Source organism: Petaurus breviceps, unplaced genomic scaffold (assembly GCF_028583685.1).
Source record: "Petaurus breviceps papuanus isolate PSGF00001 unplaced genomic scaffold, PetGlider_PUasm1.0 90752, whole genome shotgun sequence".
Lineage (NCBI taxonomy): Eukaryota > Metazoa > Chordata > Mammalia > Diprotodontia > Petauridae > Petaurus > Petaurus breviceps.
Genome location: NW_027187336.1, coordinates 1,912,518 through 1,928,461, shown reverse-complemented (window position 1 = coordinate 1,928,461; position 15,944 = coordinate 1,912,518). Strand labels below are relative to the sequence as shown.

The 15,944-nt window shown below is 39.0% G+C and overlaps 1 long non-coding RNA gene across 4 annotated transcripts in view; it reads left to right on the top strand.

Annotated features, from left to right (window-relative positions):
• Positions 1 to 14,170, top strand: part of LOC138146041 (uncharacterized) — a 306,510-nt gene extending 292,340 nt beyond the window's left edge. For all 4 annotated transcript variants that reach the window (XR_011164371.1, XR_011164370.1, XR_011164368.1 and 1 more), the window contains one exon: positions 13,674 to 14,170. This is a non-coding gene — a long non-coding RNA (uncharacterized lncRNA). The remainder of the gene's footprint in view (positions 1 to 13,673) is intronic.
• The last annotated feature ends 1,774 nt before the right edge of the window (positions 14,171 to 15,944 follow it).

Below are 15,944 nucleotides of genomic sequence, written 5' to 3'. Positions count from 1 at the left end.
GGAGCCAGAATTTGTCATCTATACCATATCCAGAGGAAAACTAAGTTAAAAATGGGCTGTCTAAATTAAAACACAGCATAATAAAAACTTGCATGAGGCCCTCTCAAATAAGCAAGTTCCTCATTTCTCTTTCTCTCTCTCCGTGTCTGTCTCTTCATGTCTATGTTTCTCTGTCTCCATCTCTGTGTCTCTCTCTGTGTGTCAGTCTGTCTCTGTGTCTCTTAAAATTGAAGGATGCAACGCACCCACACAATGACCACACAATATTGGAAAAATATTTTTTTTTGAGAAGTGGTTACATAACAGACCCTGCTGAAAAGCGCAAACAAAAGGAAGTGTCCTCAGTATAGTATATTATAATAATTAGTAATGATCATAGTAATCAGAAACCAGGCTCCTCTGAGTTATTAAAATAAAATGACAGCAATAATAATGCCTTGTGCTGATGTGATGTGCCTTTATAAACATTATCTCATTTCACTCAGGATAGATACCCTGTGAGGTAGGGAGGGCTGGAATGACGATCTGCATTTTACAAGTGAGGTGGAACAAGGTTACCTAGGCTGCCAGTGGTAGAGCTGGGCCTAGGCCCAAGCTGATTTGTCTGCCTGATGCCTTTTCCAGTGGATTCCGGTACCTTGTTCTTAGATAAATTGGGGAATGACTGTATGTGCTCAGAGGCTTAGCCAAGAATTTTGCAGCTTTGTGAATTGCTTTTGTTTCTAGGATGATGCCATCTGCTTAGACTATGCTAGAGACAAGTATCCCGTAGTGCATGGGTTTCTAACCTGAAGTCTGTGAAGCTTTCCTTTTCTTTGTAAAAATATATTGACAACTGTGTTTTAGCATAATTGGTTTCTTTTGTAATCATATGTATTTTATTTTATGTATTTAAAAACATTATTCTGAGGATGGGTTCATAGGTTTCACCAGACTGCCCAAGGGGCTCTATGACACAAATAATTAGGAACACCAGACAAAGTGGAAAATAACATAGGCTTTGAGTCAGGGAGATGGAATTTGGTCCCTATGTCTGCTACTCACTGGGTGGCCTTGGGTGTCACTTCAAATCTCTGGGCCTCAGTTTCCTCATCTGTAACATTAGGGGTTTGAGCTAAATAATCTCTATGATTCCTTTCAATTCTGGGTCTGTGCTCTTACATGATGCAAGCCTGCATGGCAAAAGGCAAGAAGCCAGTCAAAATTCCGAGGTACCAAGATTGAACCGCTCAATTATCACATATAATCTGGCCTTAAAAATGGTATCTTAGGGGTCGTTAGGCAGTGCAGTAGATAGAGTACCAGCCCTGGAGTCAGGAGGACCTGAGTTCAAATCTAGCCTCAGACTAGACTCTTGACACTATCTGTGTGACCCTGGGCAAGTCACTTAACCCCAATTGCCTCACCCCCCCCAAAATCGTATCTTAGTACCCTCCAGCCATATAAGTAATATGCCAGGTGGCCCCCTAGTCATAAACTTGTGCAAAGAGAAGAAAAGCAAATAGGAAACACAAACACAGCCCAGTTCTATTCCTGACCCCATTCAGGGCAAATATACTTTGTCAAGGTAGCCCAGAGGTCACCACTCAAGATTCCTAAATCTACTGGTTTCTCCTCCCCATGTCCTCCTCACTTCATCTCCATTCACAATTTATGGGGACGTAGAGCTTAGAGGTTAGAGCCATCTTTGGGGCTGTATCTGGCTTGAGGAATGAGAGGGAAGAAATGTTTTTGCAGGGTCTGCCTGATCCAGCAAAGTGGAGGCTTTTGGCCTTCATAATCTGAACTCAGGTAGGAACGTTTCCTTCATGGACTTTAGGCCACACTCAGGTAGCAATGCCAACTGCATGAGCTTGTGCAGGTTCTCAGGGACCGGGACAAGCCCTGCAAGTAGGCAAAGGAGAAAGGGACCTATTTGGCATCAGGAGAAATACTTGTATATGTACCAGGATAACTGTGACCCGATCATGTAGAAAGTATTCCTTCTAGTAGTAAGTGTTAGTTTTTTACTCCTGAAATGGGCATACCCACTCTTTGCTTTATACCAGATCCCTAGGGCAAGAAGGACAGGAAATATAGATCCTCCCACTCTGTTGACCAATTTATCTCAAACCCAGGTGGCAGGCTTCTTTTAGTCCAACAATCAGAGAGTATTTTCAGCTCATAGGACCTCTTACAGTTGGAGCTGGTGGATGGAATAGGATGCTAGTGAGAAAAGACCTCAAAGTTTTGTTCTCTCTTTCTCTCTATTTTTTTTTCTTTCTCTTTTCTCTGTAGGTCTAGAACTTTGGAGAACAATTTATTTGATGATGACTGGGGCCTTAAATGGAAACTATCTCATGGCACAGAAACAAAAGACAAGTGTTCAGAACTGGAAGGTTTATAAATTCATAATTGATGGGTATCTTGAGGTCATTTAGATCAAACAATCCATTTTACAGACATTAAAAGTAATTTGCCTAGAGTCACACAGGTAGTGAATTGTGGAGCTAGGATTTGAATCCAAGTCTCTGACTCCAAATATAGCACTCTTTCTACTGTTTGTTGTAGTTAAAACAACAACAACAACTTGGGAAAGAAACCACGGTCCTTTCAGAAAGTTACTTGGACACAATTAGTCCCTGGTACTCTCTCTCTCTCTCTCTTTTTGGAGGGGGGAAGGCAGGGCAATTGGGGTTAAGTGACTTGTACAAGGTCACACAGCTAGTAAGTGTTAAGGGTCTGAGGTCAGATTTGAACTCAGGGTCTCCTGACTCCAGGGCTAGTACTCTATTCACTGTGCCACCTAGCCACCCCCCTGGTATTCTTCTTAGCTGGAATGAGCTCTGAATCCCTGAACTAATGCTGGAAACATTAGCTACTCTTTTTACAATGCTCTAATTTGCTCTGTCACACCAAGGCCAAGGTGGCAATGGGATGGGTCCAGACAGGAGAAAGCAGGATCAGAAGTCTAGCTAAGCAGGAAAACTCTGGCAGATATAACAGGTCTTAACAGGCAAAGAGCTGAATAGACAGAGGGTTAGTTTATGTTGAAAGGAATAAACACCATGGATTCAGGTGAAAACACTCCAGTTAATGTTAGTGAATAGTGTTGTACCAAATGTCTGTATATTTTCTCAATAGTTCTTTGGGGTATGTAGTAACAGTGTTATTTCTGCCTTACAGGTGAGAAAGCCTCCAAAAGGGTCAAATAATCTTGTGCATGTTCACATGTCTAGTGAGTGGCAGAGCCTGAACTTGAACCGAGGTCTTCTAATTCAAAGACCTGGCCTCTTTCCACTATATCACACTCCTCATTCTAAGGTTACTTAGTTCTAGAGGCCATTTTAGTCTCTGCTGTTTTTTTTTTTAATTCCCTACTATATGTCAGGGGTAGTCAAGAATTAATATGTTTGTTGTTTTTAGTCACACAGAGGCAAAGCTTCCACAAGTGCTAATGGATGCTGTTTCCAGAGGATTCTTAACCTTTTTCTGATCTTTTTTGCTTGTATCAATCAAATATTTACTATTATTACACTTTATTACACTTACTATGTTGGGGTCTAGTGATACAAAGAAAAATAATTAAATAGTCCCTGCCCTCAAGGTCCTTACACTTTATCAAGGGAGACAAAATATATATAAACATATGTACAGAATAATTTCCAGGTAATTTTGGGTCAGAGAGTTCTAGGAATTGGGATCAGGAAGAGTTTCATGTAGAAAGTGGTATTTGAAGTGTCCCTGATAGTTGAAGGGAGAAGACTTTTCTGGTCAATCTAATCTTTTTTAATATCTGGTGGCTTTTGATTGCTTCTGATCAAGGATCATATGGCTCCATCCATTACAACCTTCATGAAGTTCCTTCAGTGAGAAGCCTGAGTATTTGTAGAATCACATCTACTGAAATCTAGTCTTCCCTTATCACCACAGAACTGCTACTTAACAGCATTTAGTCATAGGAATCAGGCTTTAAAAGCCAGAAGTCGAGAAAAAGTTAAACGCACACACACACACAAACACACTATGCTCTAAATCAATAGACAAAGGCCACTTGGAATTACATTTCTGTAAATCACTTCCATTTCTGAAGGCTCCAAAGAGCCAGCCTTTGAGTTACTGCTAGCAATATCACACTTCTCACTGTTCTCTGCTTCCCCTTTGGAAGACAGAAACCAACCACAGCCACTGGGTCAGGGTTTTGTTATTAAGTAGTCCATAGTATCTGCACTAAAGTTCTCCTCCAAATATTCACCATGGGGGTGAGAGTGGGGACTGAACCTGGCCTCTCAAAGACTATGCTGGTGGAACATAAGTTTTGGCAGGTCCAACCAAATAAGAAAGGCTCAGAGAATGGATTCTGGAGCCCAGACACCAAATAAGTCTATTGACCAAGGAGTAGATAGTCAAGTTTGACAGAAATTTTCTGGTGGCAATCATAGGCTACCCACACAGATGACAATTGTACTTTAGAGTACCCACACTCCCTTCAGTCATGGATCTCTTGAAGTATATTAAAAATAAACTTTGTATTCAAACTGAACATATCTAAACTCTGGTGCTCTTTCATGTACACACACATATATAAGTATATATAAAAAAATCTCCTTGTGTCTTTTCCCCATTTACCTGTTATTTATATTGTCCACATTCTTTTCTGTACTTCTTGTCTCCTTGTTAGAAGAGTGTAAGTACTTGAAGGGACTCTTACTTTTGTCTTTCTATCCCCAGCAGCCAGCATAATGCTAGGCATGAGAATACCTAATAAAGGCTTATATTTTTGCTTTTTTTCTTTATGTCTCCAAAATTTAACCTAGTGTTGGCACATGATAAGCATTTAATAAATAAATGATTGTTAATAGGTTAATTTGTAGAAAAGTCTTGTGAAGTAGGACAGGCAAGAATTATCCTCATTTAACTGATGAAGAAAAAAGTTAAGTGACTTATGAATGTGGAATTCGTGGCAAAGCCAGGGCTATGGTAGAATTCAATTGAAAAAATAAATTTATGCATGCATACATACACATACACACATGTTCTCAATATAGACTTTCATATATGTGCACAAACATATATGTATACAGACACACATATAAAGACATCCATATACACATATGTAGCCTACTCTATTCAAGGCACTGTAGAATCCAGTTTGCCTGATTTCTAGGCTGTGCTCTATCCATTGGACATGTTGCCTTTTTATATATGAAATAAATATTCACTGGTCCAGGGACCTGGGATGCCACTTCTCACTACTAGGCCTCAGCTCTTGGGCCAACATCGACTATGTTTAGGACTGGGGTAGCCTGACATCTGAAGGGGTGGAGCATGTCCTTTTTTTATTGTTTCTAGATCTTTATGCCTCTTTCCTGCAGCCCTGGGAAAATCACTCAAAAAGATTAGAATCCATGTCTGGATTCTCTTCAAAAGTATTTTGCAGGGTCTCTTCTTGAAAAGTTCCCAGTGTACAAAGTAGATCAGGCATAGGACTGATAGTTATTTCTTTCACTATAAAAAAAAATGCAAAAACCTCATAAGATTGCATTAACAAAGGCTTAAAACCTGAAACACTAAAATACCCCTATTATATTCCCTCAGAAGGTTACTAGAGAGGGAGAGGGTACAGTGTCCAGCCCTTTGGGCCTGGCAGTGGTTCTACTTGTTATTTATGGGAATTTCATCTGGTGATTTAAAGGTTGATTTTTCAATCAACCCTAAGTGCTCAGTTCCTTTTTTGGGAGCCCTACACATGCCTGGGACTGATCTGATTTCTTTCTTTCTTTCTTTCTTTTTGAGGTAAGCCTGTTTTTATTTTTTGTTTGCTGAGTTCAGAATGTCATTTGATGACACTTTGTATTGGAAAGTGATCCTTTGGGGAAATGTATTGTTTGTAAGATGTGCTGCAGGAAACTATGGATGAATTTTCACCCAGATGAAATAGTTTGGTTTCTTACCTCAGCGTTAGAGGATTTCCAGTTGACCTCAGGTTCCTAATCTTTGTTAAGAGAAGGCCACATTTTCTAAGAGCTCATTTAGTATAAGAGTCTCTCTTTTTGAGAGAAATCTCAGTTTTCCCTTTTTATTTTCTGTTTTTCACTTTTGTTAGTTGCTTTAATCCAATTTTACTTCCCCCCCTCTTTTTCTCTATTTGGGTTGACACAGATGCTTATAAGAACTAGGCAAGCTATAATCTCTGATATGCTCCATAAGGTATAACTTGTTTGTTGAATTTGCATAACTTTGTATTTAGGAGTGATTGTGACCCTCAGTTTTAAAAACAGTGGTAGGCCAGGGCCTTTGCTAAAGACTGTTAAATTTGAGACTAAGAATTGTGTCAACTGGATCTTGAGATTATTGAGTGAAGAGCATCATGGGAGGCATATAAAAAGATAATTCTTGAGCCTCCCTTGGGCCCCAGAGAACTTTCTATAATTGGGATATGAATAAATGTGTCAATTGTACCCCAGTCTATTTACTTAGCACAGAAAATATTTAACTGGAGGAATAGGGTAATGAGGGTTGCATTCCATGAGCATGCACAGAGATACTTTACCTGCTTCTCACCAACAATATATGTTAGTTCAGCACTGTTGGACTCAGGTGCTGGGGATGACAAAGCAATTCTCTTGTTATTGGTCCCTTAGCTCTACGGTGAGGGAGCGTTTTAAAAGAAGAGTCAGTTTTTGGTTTATTCTCTTTGTTATAATATCTCATATGACAAGTAGCTTTCTCTGTCTAGACTTTCCCTGAAGGGGAGTGGTAACCTTTTCCCTACCCCAAGACAAATGGTGAACTCTATGTACATGGAAATTAAAGCACATAAGTTGGACTTAGGTGAGCCTGAGTCTGAGTCTTGGCCCCTGGTTGCCTATTCTGCTTTGTTTCCTTCTCTGAGCATAGATGATCAAACAATAATCCTAAATTAGGCTGTCTAGGCTTGGGACAATCTTTTGAATTCAAGAGGTACAGAGATCTTGAGTTGCTGAGTCAGAGTTGATTGTGGGCAAGTGAACTTTCTATATTAAAAAGGAAGACCATGGGGCCACTAGGTGGCTCAGTGAATAGAGCACTGGCCCTAGAGTCAGGAGGACCTGAGTTCAAATCTGATCTCAGACACTTAACACATACTAGTCGTGTGACCTTGGGCAAGTCACTTACCCCCAATTGCCCGGCATTCTCCCCTCCAAAAATGAAAAAAAAGAAAGGAAGACCACTGAAGAGGGACAAACCTAACTTATGTTTCACTTTCCAGAATACATTGACCTAGAAAAAATTATTTTGACAGTGCAGAGCCAAGGTGAAATGTAAACTGCCTATTCAGCAATCTCTCAGATTGTATCATGTCTTGATGGCTTAAAGTATCAACCTCCCAAGACAGAATAATAATTTATATCTATATTATTGCTGCTATGTGTTAAATTTTCTATTCATGTATATATGTTTGACTAGTTAGATTAATAATTTCTTTTGGGTAGAGGAAATAAAGAGCTATCCTATATCTGACATTCTATTTGTTCTTTTGGGTATACCACAGATAGGAACCAAAACATAAATAATCTAAGTAATTTTCCCCAAGGCATTGGGATGGGAGAAATAAGAATAGTTCTTTGAATTGAAGACTCAGGTCTGGCCTTACATGAAGGTAGAATAAAAAGCCCCCACATTAGTGTGTTTTCCTGGGTCCCAGGAATGTCCTTTTCTATAATTAAAAATATTTCCCTCCACCACCTGTAGACTGATGCTAGAAATCACTTTCATTCCATAGTCTAACAGAAAGCTTAAAAATGAAGATCCCACTGGAGGGGGTCACAGTTACTTAAATTCACACTCAGGTATAAATGATTGGTAAATTCTTTTCTAAAAACTGATTTTGAGAAAATCGTAAATCTACAGCTAGAAGGGACCCAAAGAACGTTTAGCCTGGCCAGATCTCTCATTTCACAGCTGAGAAATGAGACCAAGGAAAGGTTGAATGATTTTTCAAAGATCACATAGGTGCTAAACATCAGAGCTGGGTTATGAATCCAGACCCTTACCTCTAAGACTACTCTTTCTACTTCTTTTCTAAGACTGCTCTTTCTATTGTAACAAGTGCAAGGGATAAAAGTATATAAAGACACAATGTGCCGTGAGGTAGAGAAAGAATGAAGACAGAGGAGGTGAGAGAGCCAAAGGCATGCCTTTGCTGAGTTCTAGCCCTGTGGAAGCTCTCTCTAGGTCCCACAACTTGAGGTATGAGGTGTGTCTATTATGTGTGTGTGTGTGTGGGGGGGGGAGTTGGTGTTAAGATGTTGCCTGAGGTGTCTTCAGGCAGTTCCGGTGACAGGTAAAATGCTGGGTCCTCAAACAAGAGATGAACTCAATCTCCAGTTTGATTTCCCAGGCATTATTCCCAGGGATAATTAGATAATTAGAAGCATTGCATTGTCTTGAATTTATATGGCATCTTTGAACAAGCTATGATCTCAGGAGGGCACCTCAGGTGGGCAGGGAGGGGCCCTCGTGACCTTGTTCTCCAGGTGATACCAGTGGGGCATTTGGCACCAGGATGGAGGGAGACATCTACCCCATATGTGTGCCCATCTTGTTCATGTGGCATATTAGGCAGGGTCATGAGGTTGCCTCACTGGACTTTGTACCCTCTCTAGCAAGGCACGTTTTTCATCTTGTGTCAGGTTGTTCATTCAAAGGGGGAGGAGTTCGGGGATGAGGGGGTGGAGAGGTGGGGAAAGGGACAAAAGTTGAATCATTCCTACCTTGGAGGAGCTATGATGACTTCATATCAGATTAGTAAACTCACATACTTGTTCTCACAAAGTGAAGAAGCGTCCTCACCTTGGGGTTTTCCAGGCCTTGGACAAGTTCTCTTACTCACTGGTAGATGTTTATTGAGCCTTTATAGCTTCTCATTACTCAAAGTTCTGGATGATATCACATCATCACAACCAAGTTTCTATGCTGGCTTCACCATTAACCTGTAGCAGCATCCACCCTTGTCAAAGAAAAACAGGATTTAGTGCTGGAAAAGACATTAGAGATCTTCTAAGTTCAACCCTCTCAGGTAAAGAAAAACAGAGAGGTGCAATGCAGTAGCATAGAAAACATAGTGAGTCCAGAGTCAGAGGAGCTGGGTTCAAATCCTGCCTCTGAACCTTACCTGTGTGACTAGCACAAAAATAATCAAATCTCTCTGGAGATTTCCTCATCTGTAAAAATGAGAGGGTTAGGCTAGATGGCCTCTGAGATCCTTTCAGCTCTAGACCTATTTTCCTAGGTGACTTGTACAAAGTCACAAAGGTAATAAGTGGCAAAGCCAGTGTTCAATCCTTGGTCCTTTGATTCCAAATCCAGTGCTGTTTTCCTCAAGGTTTTCTAGGCATACAGGAAGTAAGTAATTGCCTACATAATGTGAGTTCAAGAGGATTGGGAGACTCATTCTGATGAATCTTCCTCAGTTCTATTCTCTTTCCTTACCTCACTTGAAATTCACACCATTATAATTATTCATGGGTTAATAATAATAAGAGCTTTCATAAAGGTGTATATACATGCGCACATTATAGTTTATGAAGGTGGTATAGATATTACCCTCATTTTGTAGATTATGGGGTTGGAATTTAGAAGATTTGCCCAGAGTCACACAACTGGTAAGTGTTAAAGCCAAGGCTCCAACTGATGTCTTTGACTACCAGTCCAGTGGTTTCTGCATTGGATTATGCTTTCCTAAATAATGAGGATGAAGATGAAGGTGACTTGAATTTTGTCTGGATAAGATGCTGAAGTTCATTCATAATGTTAAACAAGGAAGAATCATTTATTTAACCTCCTACATTTGTCAGAAATTTTCCTACTCTTCTAAAAATCTTTGAAAAACTTAAGGAACGAAGAGAAACAGAGATTGATGGAAAAAAACCACAAATTTAACTCAGAAAATCCAAATGTGACATTATCAATGAGTATTTGTTTAATGTCACATTAGTATTCTTCTGTTAATACTTGGCTATATATTTATATTATATAATATGTATAGTATAACATATATAATATTTATATGGCTATAAATAAAGGAACATCATAATCTCTTAAAATTGAAATTGTGGGTCCTTTACTCAAAGGCCAATGTAGAGAAAAGATGGGCATGAATTGGCTGTATTATGTTAACAGTAAAGATGGAAGACATGAAGGAAATTGCATAAAATGTTATCAGAGGGATGTATGACCAAAAAAGGAGGTAAGTTGATCATGTAGCTACAGATAGAGAAAACAGATTAATCCTCATACTACATTAATACCAACATAATGTTGACCTGGATCCCTGCGGAAGATTTATCATAGGACATAGATAAGAGTTATGTGAGATAAGAAGATATGGAAAAGGTTTTATTTGTATCATCTTGTGCACCAAAATTTATTTACCTGGGACCTTTGTTCTTTTGTCCTTACCGTGAGAGGTTATAACATGTATAAATAACAACATATATAACATAATCCTGCATAGAGCACTGGCTTTGTGTCCCACCATACCTTGGGGGAGCATTCCAGTTGGAAGAGCTTTCCTCAGGAGAAGGGCCAATAGGAATTCTCCTTTAGGGTGTGCTGGTACACCAGCCTCTTGTTCTATGTAAGTCTGTGCCTCAGAAGCAGATGTGCCTTTAGGGCAAAGAGAATGGAATAAGTAGATTTAGAAATATCCAGTCTTCTTGATATTGATTATTTGACCTCTAAAGTTTTAGGCTAAAGGTTTCTACCTAACTTTTCTCTGAATCCTTTGAAACTCACCCTTCCAAAATCTACAGAACATGTCAGACTAAGCCTATCTTTCCTCTCCCTTATCACAAATTCCAAGATGAAGTGATGACTTACTCTTGATCTTCCCAACTCTTTCATTTTGGCAACTAGTTGCATTTTATTGGTCTTGCTTTATAGTTCTCTCCTAGCCTTTACCTACACCTCACCCCCTAACCTGTTAGTACTTTCCCTTTGAGAATACTTCCCATTTAGGCTGCATATATCTTATGTGGATAATTTTTTGCATGTTATAATGTGAGCTCCTTGAGAGCAAGGATGATATTTTTACCTTTTTTTTAATAGGGGCAATTGGGGTTAAGTGACTTGCCCAAGGTCACACAACTAGTTTTGTGTGTGTGTGTGTGTGTGTGTGTGTGTGTGTGTGTGTGTGTGTGTGTTAAGTGTGTGAGGCCGGATTTGAACTCAGGTCCTCCTGACTCCAGGGCTGGTGCTCTATTCACTGTCCCACCTAGCCACCCAGGGATGATATTTTTATATTTGTATTGTCCTCTGACTTTAGCACAGTGCCTAGCACACAGAAAGGGCTTGAAGTGTGGTCATTTTTAATTTTTTTATTTTTTGGATTGTCTGATTGATGGACCTAAGAATGAAATAATCTATAAGCTGAGAGAAGAATTTATTAGCTACTTTGCTTTTGAGAGACAGCAAAGTTTAGCAGATGTTTGGATAATTGAAATAGACCATGCCCTCTATAGCATGCTCTCAGTAGCAGATCTGTGATCTATTTGCTACTCCTCATCTAATGCCTCTGGCAGCGGTCATGTCCTTCTTCATCCGTTCCCTCCTGCAGTGGTAGTATTGTCTCAGGACAAGATCAGTACTGCTGTTTCCCCTCTGTTGTGCTCTACTTAGATACTTTCTCCCATGTTTTCTTCCTCTGGTTCCTGGATTTCTTCACATGCTAATAGCTTTTTAATATGCAACGCTATTTCACCCACACCACATTATTTAAAAAAAAATACTATTCTGTCCCTTTTGAATAAATCGGAATGGAATATCCCAGTGATCTGTGCTTGGCTCTTAATGCTGTTTAACATTTTTTTTTGTCAATGACTTGGATAAAAGCATGGGTCACCACCACCATCAGATCTTTAGATAAACACAAAGCTGAAAGGGATAACTAACAGTCAGAATTTAAAAGAATCTTGATAGACTGAATCTAATGAAGTGAAATTCAGCAAGGATAAATGTAAAATTTTGCACTTGAGTACAAAGAATCAGCTTCACCAGTGTAAGACAGAGAAACTATGTATAGACAAGGCATCAGTTGATCTGAAAAAAGATCTAGGTGTTTTAGTTGACTGCAAGCTGAGTATGTATAATTAAGCTCAGCAGTATGATCTGGCAGGCACAAAAAGCTAAAGTTATCTTAGGCAGCATTAATCATCATCATCATCATCACAACAATAGTAACTGGCATTTACACAGTACTTTAAGGTTTGCAAAGAGCTTTTACAAATAGTATCTCATTTAATCCTCAACCCTGGGAGGTAGGTGCTACTGTTATCTCCATTTTAAAGATGAAAACATTGAGGCAGGTGGAGGTTAAGTGACTCGCCCAAGGTCAAACAGCTAGTAAGTGTCTGAGTGAATTTGCACTCACATCTCCTAACTTCAGGTCCAATGCTCTAACCACTGCACTATAATTTTCAAGAATAAGAGGTGACAATGAAAGATGGTAATAAGCTGGGAAGGAACCAGGAAGGTGAAGGGCTATGAGTTCATGACATAAAGGATTGCTGGAAGTAACTGGGTATATTTAGCTTGGAGAAGAGAAGACTCAGCGGAGACATAATAGTTGTATGTAAATATCTAAAGGCCTGCCAGATGGAAGAGGGATTATCCAGTCATCCCTTCCACATCACAACTTTGCCCATTGTGGTTTCGATATATCATGGGTCAGCATAAGAAATTAAGTGGGAATTTTTGAGGAGTTTTGTAGAAACCATAGATGACATGCAAAGGCCAGCAGACAACACAGAAAAAGTTTAGAAAATCAGAAGTGTATAAAACATATGTATAGCATTATATAATATCAACATATTTTACCTTCTGATATCATAAAAATTCAGACTTCTTCTCTGGTACAAAGGGAGGGCCAAAATAATTTATGCAAATTTTCCAGATCCATGGGGACCCCTCGATGTGGAAGGGATAATTGTATTTGCTATGTTTGGCCCCAGAAAGTAGCATCAGGAGCAATAGGTAGTACTTGCAAAGGGACTAAGTATACTTCCTAACAATCTGAGCTGTCCCAAAGTGCAGTGGTCTAATAGAAAAGCTGGTAGGTTCCCCCAACTTGGGGGTTTTCAGACAGAGGCTGGAGGATTACTTGTAGAGTATGCTATGCTGGAGATTCCTTTTACTTGATTGGCACTAGATGGATGCTGAGGTCCCTTCTTGCTTTCAAATTCTGTGACTCTTGTTTCAAAGCCTAGATTTGCTTGTATGTCACTTTGAATAAGCCACTCAACCTTTCTAGGTTTCATTTTCATCATATATAAAATAAAAAAAACTTAGATGAGATGGCTTTTTTGTCCCTTCTGGTTCTGAGTCTATGGTAAAGCCTAAGATCTCTTCCTGATCTAATGATTCCAGAGATGGGGTAGAAGAGAATTGTGGCTGCCCCTACCAACAGACAACTGGAAGCTGTATGTGCAGGATGTTCATTTGATTAAAAACAACAACCAACATTTGTAGACCAAAGCACCAATTGTCCAACTTCGCTCTCACTATCTATTTTGATATCTTCTAGGCTTAACTGAATGTGACTGATATTTACAGCTCATGGTGAAACAGAAACTGGAAATATTCAGGTCTAATTACTGAATCAACAGATCTTGCTTGTCCCAAACCTAATCCTTTCTTTTCCCTATTCTTACTAGGCTCCTCACCACCAAGATGGTAAAAGACCCTGGAATTCCCAACAACAATTGGAACAGCTTCCTTCAGCAGCATCATATTCTCAAATCAGAAACAGATCTCTTCCTTTCTTGTGTTTTGGGCCGGATGGTAGGATATTGGGGTGGGAAGGGGGTTGGCAGAGGGCACTGTTCCCAATATGCATGAGGCTGAGTCATGAACGATGAATGCTATAGATCATCCTGTTTGGGAATGGCACTTTAATACCATGAAAGTAATCTAGGACTATATATCTTTCCAGATGAATATATCCAGATCCTGAAACAGCTTAATATAGTGCGCCCTCCCATTTCTCCCCTCAGAATTTTTGGATTATTGTTGAAGTTCATTGAATAGATTCCACCAAAAGATATTATGGTTTTTCACTAGAACTAAAATTTCCTGTTTCTGATTTCCTGTAATTTCAAAGTTATTTCCCTTCTGCCTTCTAACTTGCAAACCCAAATCCCCAAAGTAAAAAGGACCCAGTGCCTTGACTATGTTCATTCAGGGTCATCTAATAAATAAATGATAACTCACTCTTTTATGGTGTCATGTTGTCCTCACCATCTATCTCAAGATGCTCTACATTTTTGTATATTGCCTTGCTTTTTTCCTATATACTTAGCTTCAGAGAACCTAAAATATCATCTAAGAAATGATTTGCAATGACTAGATGAATGCAGAGTTCTTCAAAGGTACCCAGTCGGTAAATGATGTATCATAATATTTGAGGTAGGAACTGATTTGTACTTGTATGTTAATCCTGGAACAGAAGTAGTTAGATGGTGAACAGAGAAGTAAATAGAGCTCTGGACTTGGAGTCAGAAAGGCCTGAGTTCAAATCTAATGACCTCAGATACTAATTGTATGACCTGAAGCAAATTGCTTAATCTCTTTTTTCCACAGTGACCTCATCTATAAAATGAGAACAGTAATAGTAAGACCTACCTCACAGAGTTTTTGTGAGGATAAAATGAAGTATTTGCAAAGCATTTTGCAAACCTTAAAGCACTATGTAAATGTTAGCTATTATTGCTGTAGGCACTGACCCTCTGAATGTTTTTCCTATTTGGGGGCCGAGTCTAGAGAAACTTTCCCTTATCTCTACAAACTCTCCCTAGTCTCCTTCAACTCTTATCTTTCCTTCTCATTTTTTCTTTCATTCTGGAGTTTCCATGATATTTGTGAGCACTCTCTTTACCCTTACCTTATTTTCTTTCTAATTGTGGTCTTTCTCCCTGGGTCGATTCTATGCCACAATGTGAAAAGTAAAATACCACTTGAGGATCAAAAGGAATAAGCTCAGAAGCCATCTGGAAATGTTATTTTATACCTCTGCCTTAACTTAGAAAGCCTATTTCCCTAAGAGGTGATACAGGATACTAAATTCAACTACAGACATAGTCTATGTACCCTACCCATTGTGCTTAATTGGTCCCATGAGAACACCATGGGAGGTAAAAGGATATTTAGGGGGCAGTTAGTGCCACAGGAATAATAAGATAGCTAGGTGATAGATTGAAGGCTTCTAAAGGGAGTTTTGTGACTTTATGATTCAATTAAAATGGATTAATGGTGTTTGGTAAAGCAGTATCGATCAGGGTAAACCTATGTGTTATATGCCTAGAATTTTAAGAAGGATGCTCATCATTTAAGATTTAGTTTAATTCCAACTTCTTCCAAATAACATTGATTTCTCTTTTCTCTGACCTCCTTGTAAAGTTTACTGTCCATCTGTCCTGCCTATTTCTACAATTTAAATATATATGACTTTACATCATTCTCTAATTATTTCATATTTTCTCATTTGCATCCCTTTCCATGGTCATTGCATTGACTACATGTATGGAGTTAACTAAGTGACTTGGTGGAGAGAGGTCTAGTTAGAATTGGAGCTAGACACTTATTAGCTGGATGACTAGAGCACTTATACGTGTTTCTATTTAATATAGCACACCGATTTTTATCTTTTTATTATGCAATTATACTCTGATCTCCTTGAAGGCAGGGACTTTTGCCTCTTTTTGTATACCTAGCACGCTGTGCATAGCAGGTACTTAAAGTTAATTGACTGACTCTACCTTATAGGGCTATTGTAAGGATGTGTACTTTAAAAATCTTGAAGCATTATATAAATTCTAGTTATTATTATTTTTTAAAGTAAAGTAAAATAGTCAACAAAATTTATTGAGTGCCTACTATGTGATAGGCACTGTGCAAGATTTACAATTATGAAAAAGAAAGTCAGTCCT